This window comes from Crinia signifera, chromosome 7 (assembly GCF_055691185.1).
Source record: "Crinia signifera chromosome 7, ASM5569118v1, whole genome shotgun sequence".
Lineage (NCBI taxonomy): Eukaryota > Metazoa > Chordata > Amphibia > Anura > Myobatrachidae > Crinia > Crinia signifera.
This window is the reverse complement of record NC_139223.1, coordinates 58360989-58366546: the sequence shown is the minus strand read 5'-3', so window position 1 is coordinate 58366546 and position 5558 is coordinate 58360989. Positions and strand designations below refer to the sequence as shown.

At 44.3% G+C, this 5558-nt stretch overlaps 1 pseudogene; it reads left to right on the top strand.

Annotated features, from left to right (window-relative positions):
* Positions 1-3242: 3242 nt before the first annotated feature.
* On the top strand, positions 3243-5014 carry LOC146021184 (N-alpha-acetyltransferase 15, NatA auxiliary subunit pseudogene; annotated as a pseudogene).
* Positions 5015-5558: the final 544 nt, after the last annotated feature.

Here is a 5558-nt window from a genome sequence, read left to right as displayed (position 1 = left end):
CCTCAGTACTTCAGAACATGGAGCATTCTATGCTAAATCTACACCAGTAGGGGCTGCTTGCTGGTCCAGGGAGCCATTGGATTAGTTTGGACCTTCTCAGAATACTTTGTTCAAAAATAATTATTAGGAATGTACAGTTATTGTTATGGAGTCATTTTATGTATTGCCCCTGGATGTCATTATTAGCTACAGATGGAGCCGGCCTCATTCTTGCAGGGGCTGGCGATAGTATCGTAGTATCGCCAGCCACACAAATATTTTTTTTTTCATAGACAGGATTTTAAACTTTTGAGACAACTTCTACCTCTTTCCATGTTAAAATCGGGATTGACAGAGCCTTGAATGCAAGTCGGCCGCAGTTTTTCCCACATTGCCTTCATGGGAAACAATTGTGAATATTTGATTATTTGCGTTATTTGAGTTATATTGATCCTATCTGTACACTTGGCTCACCATCTTAGGAGTCAATCTAATTGGCCATAGTTAACTCAATCTCACAAGTAGTGCTGAGACCTGGTGCGGCCAATAGTCTTAGGGGGTGTGACCTCATATAATTCCATAATTTGCATAACAATGGGCATGGTAGACACCAGCCCCCTCCCCACCAGCCCCCTCCCCAGAGATGCTAGGCTGCTGGTGATTCGGGCTGTGCTGGTAGCACTTTCTTAATGACAGGAGCCTGATGCTGGAAGATAATGTCACACTGCAGCACCCCAGTCCTGCGGGGGAGACAGCATTTTATTTTTACCCTCCATGGTGCAGCCAGCTCCCCCTTGTGACACTACAAGGTGCCAGTTAGTGCAGCTATATGCCTAACTGTGCATAGCCTGCAATTCTGTACACACACACCCTCTCTGAGCAGTATAAACCTAATGCAAAGCGTTCAACTTAACCTCACCCACCCCGTAACTGACTTCATTTTAACACAATCGAAGCACAGATCCGATCAATGCTAAACACAGAACACATTATCTGTCTTGGCAGTGGCCGAGACTTCTATTATGCAGTAGAACTTGGAGTCTGAGACTGCGGTGTACTGTAACTTCCTTCAGATCAGCTTAGACATCCATAGAATATCTGGGGAATTACTGCATATACCAGAATCTCACTTTCCAAGAAATGTCGATCTGCGAGTATATCTTCCACTTCAAGGTTTGCTGACTGTACGAGAGAGAAAAGACTGCCTTGGCTTGGGACTGGATGTGGCATTCTTTATCCTAATATGTAAATAGTAATACCCCAAATCTGGACAGCTGAGATTTCAGCTGTGAATGAAATACACAAAGCTGTTTGAATCATATGCTTGGGAACATGGGAGATATCTCAGTTAAATTGGGTGGAATGGGTCAAATCACACAGGATGATGTGAATGATATGGTGTGTAGTGACAAATAAGCACTTTACACTTGTTTGTTGTCAAGACATTATACCATACTTGCCTACTTTTGAAAAGCAAAATGAGGGAGATTTTAGATGCTAGCAAAATGCACCGAGCGCAGCGTCGCGCACCATTGAAGGGGTGTGTCATATTTCAACCAAAGGGCGTGTCTAGTGACACATATGGGCGTATCTATTTCCACCCAGGGGTGTGTCCTGCAGTGGCTGGTGAAAAAAAATATGAAGAGCCGCATACCACCAGAGCAAGTTTGTATATGGGCAACCTACGAACAGAAGCTGTACAATTGAAACCAGCGATCATGTGTGGTTGCAATGTGTTCAATGGTCATGAAATATTTTCATATAAATAAGTTCATGTTTTCAGTCAGGCTGAAAAATTATAATAGAAAAGCATATGGGCACAGAAAGACATAGCAGCATACCTCCCTAGATTGGCGTAATAGAAGTTGAAATCTGCCGCGCCGAAGGCGCGTCCAACTTGAAAATGGGTGTGGCTCAGATGAAAGGAGCGTGGTCTAAGGACAGGTCCGGGGCCTAGCACCACAACCCTGTTTTGTCACTTTAGGGGCTTTCCCAGCGCTCCCTAAGCAGCCCCTGGCTTTCTCCCTGCACTGGAGATGCAATGAACATGTGCAAGGCATCTCTTCAGCGATCACGGTTGCTCGGTAGGGCAGCTGAGATCTTCAGCTCCCCCAACTGCCCCCAGCCCGCTGGACACTGCCACACACAGGAGGAACAGCAGGACAGTCTCCAATTAGTGGGACTGCCCCACAGTAATTAGGACAGTTGGGAGGCATGTAGCATTATTACTACATATTTATTAGCCCAGGACACAGAGGGGGTGAAGCTCTTGACACAACCTGACCCACCATACACTGAGAAGTTGTGTAAATATGGCCGCCAGGGCTTAGAAGGGAGGGACTGTCAGCGCAGCTAGGGAGACTGCAGGCAGGGCTGCCATCAGAAATTGTGGGGCCCGGGACAGACACAATAGGCAGGGCCCCCGGCTCCCCACCAGAATACTCATTAAATATTATACCACGCGCTTTAATGCCTATGACACAGTATGCTACATGCTGTAAATGCCAATTACACATTATGCCACACACCGTAATGCACATTACATATTATACCACACGCTGTAATGCCTATTACACATTATGTCACATGCTGTAAAGCCCATTATACATTAAGCCCCACACTGTACACCTCGGCAACCTACAGAATATCATCCTGCATGTTGGATAAACACATGGGTACAAGGGGTGTACAAGGGGTGAAGTGACAGAGGGTGAGATGAAGGGGTGAGGTGAAGGGGCGAGAGATGTTTAGGTTATGGGGGTGAGGTGATGGGTGGAGTGACAAGCTGAGGTAATGGGGCGAGAGAGTGAGGTGACATGAGGGGGAGGAGGGGAGGTGATGGTGGACGAGAGGGGTTAAGGTGACATGGAGGGAGGAGGTAAGGAGACAAATCAGCAGAAAGTGAGACCCCAGATTTTTCTTTTTAAGTGTGCATTTAAAATTAAAAAAACACAGCAGGATCTCTGCACATATCCATAATTAACTGGAAGTCAATTGTACACAGTGTTCTGTTGCAAAACACCATATCAATGCCAGTATTGTAGCATTGTTTAAAATATCGCCCAGCGTGTACACTACAAATGATACACGGTCCCGCTGGTTTTTTACCGACCACCCGTTGTCATCAGTACACGCAGCTCAATTGACAAGTCATCAATGAATACATGCACACAGCGGAAAACCGATGACATTCGTCAATGATATAGTTCAGTGCATATGCACTACATGGTTGGCCCATTGGCTTATTACAATGGGCAGCTAACATGGAAGAGAGATTGAAGATTTATGAGGACAGTTGAACTAAATATCCTAGGGGCTTAGTGCCAAGGAGGCTGCCTTTAAATTTCTTAACAGGAGAGAAACTGAGAGTGTGTCTGGATAAATATCTGAGAATGAATTTTAGCAAAGGATGCCCTCCTGTTTTCAACACTTTATGATCTTTGTACCATGACAAAGAGAAGGTGGAGATTATTGAAGACCTTGATACATCTTTAAAAAGTTGCCGGCTATTTAACATCAATGACTATGGTAAAGAGCCACCAACTACTTTGTTATGGGTTCAGTACTACTTGGCGCTACAATATTGGCCAGCCATCTATAGCTCTGGAATATATAAATGCAGCCATTGACAGCACACCAACTCTGATCGAGTTTTTCCTTGTTAAGGCCAAGATTTACAAGCATGCTGGTAACATCAAATAAGCTGCTCAGTGGATGGATGAAGCACAGGCTCTGGACATGGCAGATAGATTTATCAACTCAAAATGTGCAAAGTACATGTTAAACGCAAACATGATTAAGGAGGCAGAAGAAATGTGCTCAAAGTTTACAAGGAAAGGCAGTGGAGAACCTGGATGAAAAGCAGTGCATGTGGTTCCAGACTGAGTGTGCCCAGGCATATAGGTCCATGAACAAGTTTGGGGAAGCACTTAAGAAATGCCATGAAAATGAAAGACATTTTGTGGAGACCATTGATGATCAGTTTGACTTCCACACCTATTGTATGAGGAAAATTACACTCAGGTCATATGTGGACTTGTTAAAGCTAGAAGATGTGCAGAGACAACATCTGTTTTACTTCAAAGCTGCACGGATTGCTATAGAAATTTATCTGAAGCTCCACGACAACCCTTTAACGGATGAGAATAAAGAGCATGAACCAGACACTGCCAATATGTCTGACAAAGAGCTGAAAAAGCTCCGTAATAAGCAGAGGAGAGCACAGAAGAAAGCGCAGCTAGAGGAGAAGAAGAATGCAGAGAAGGAGAAGCAGCAGCGGAACCAGAAGAAGAAAAGAAGGATGATGACGAAGAAATTGGTGGCACCAAGGAAGAATTTATTCAAGAAAAACTGGCCAAGGTTGACCATCCATTGGAAGTAGCAATTAAATTCTTAACACCGCTTAAGAACTTGGTAAGAACAAAATAGAAACACATCTGAATGCCTTTACAATGTACTTTAGGTAAGAAAAATTCCCTTTGATGTTGCAATCGGTGAAGAGGGCGTTTAATATAGATCCTAATCACCCTTGGCTTCACCAGTGTTTGGTCCATTTCTTTTGTGCAGTATCTGAGAGCAAAGAACTAAATGAATCCATTAGAACAGTGTTAAAGGCAGAAATAACCAGGCTTTTTGGTGAAACAAGTCCTGCAAATTTTAATAACCTCTTCCTGAAAGCAAACATGGACTCCATACCACACAGATCATCAGCTGCCAAAATTATGTACTATCTGGATCCTTCTAGAAACGAACAGTAGAGCTGGCCACAGCCTTGGATGAGTGCCTGAATAACAGAAGCCTCCAACCCTGCACGGAGGTGCTAGAAGCCTTGCGCGAAGGCAGTTTAGGAGACAGCAAAGATGCTGCTGAATCTTACAGAGTCAGCTGCCACAAGCTCTTCCCTTATGCTTTAGCTTTCATGCCGCCTGGATATGAAGAGTACATGAGTATCACAATTAACGGAGATAGTTCCGCAGAACCAGAAGAACTGGCTAATGAAATGTGGATTTCAACAAACAGACATTGGACCATATAATCAATCAAATTTTTTGTCACGCACCTGCTGTATTGCTCTGCAACTTATGTGGAGAATTAAAGTAAAGAAGAGTAAAAGAATTCTTGCCTTTAAAAAAAAATAATATATATATATATATATATATATGTGTATGAAGTAGGCAGATGGCACTCTAGAGATTTCATTTTCAGTAATACTGCACGGCGGCAGTTAAACCAGGTATAAAGTCAACCAAACAACAATGAAGTGAGTCAACGTTTCAGGCATTCGCCCTTTATCAAGACCTAAAGATAGTATGAAAAAAAACTTACATTTATAGGCAGTGTGGGGGAAGGGGCACCTTGTGCTACCATCACCAGCATGACAACCGGCGAACAGAGGATGAGGTCAGCCCGACTGTAGTGTCGGGGAACTCAGGGTCACCAGGGGGAGTGTCCAGACCAACCAGTGTGCGGGTAACCTAGGCAACCAGAGACGCCGTGGGGAGCGCTCCTGCTGAAGCGCTGAGTGCTCTGGCGACGTTGTCAAGTGTGGACAGTGTGAGAGGGAACTGAGCCAGGGGGGG